At 44.1% G+C, this 578-nt stretch overlaps 1 protein-coding gene across 1 annotated transcript in view; it reads right to left on the bottom strand.

Moving 5' to 3' along the window:
• Nucleotides 1-578, bottom strand: part of LOC119585576 — a gene marked incomplete in the record, with an annotated part of 25,697 nt that overhangs the window by 18,687 nt on the left and 6,432 nt on the right.

Here is a 578-nt window from a genome sequence, read left to right as displayed (position 1 = left end):
TCGCCTTGCTGGAAACTCTCACCCGCTCTCTCCTTTACCCGGGTGATCTTGTCCCACCAGACACCCGACTTCTTACAACTTTGAATTACCATTTCGACGCATTAACAACGACCTCACAATAAACTCACTCGCACGACTACCTAGGAGAAACGAGGCTTGTCAATTCAACAATTAATTATCATATCCAACAACATTCCAAGTGTAGCGCCGACCGTTAAATCAAGGAGCGAGGGTGTTTTATCGCCGGGTTGAAGCGAGTGGCGGCGTCTGGCAGGCAGGTAACGGTACAGCGTTATTACTAGGGCACACGATCGCAGGCTTACTTACGCACATGACGACACAAACACCTAATTATTGACTTCTTGCAACCAGCACCACGCGCATGACCAACATTCTTGTGATCATCAGTGATTCATGATCGATTTTCGCAGCTTACAGGCAACGAACTGACAACTATAGAGCGTTTTGCGCAAATAGAGCCGTCTTTTTTTTATAAGCCTATAGTTAATTGTAACCAAAGGTATTTTATGAAGAAACATTCTTATATAAAAGAAAAGAATGATTTAATGTAGGCGACG

Source organism: Penaeus monodon, chromosome 20 (assembly GCF_015228065.2).
Source record: "Penaeus monodon isolate SGIC_2016 chromosome 20, NSTDA_Pmon_1, whole genome shotgun sequence".
NCBI lineage: Eukaryota > Metazoa > Arthropoda > Malacostraca > Decapoda > Penaeidae > Penaeus > Penaeus monodon.
Note: the sequence above shows the minus strand (reverse complement) of the source record. Positions and strands in the feature narration are given on the sequence as shown.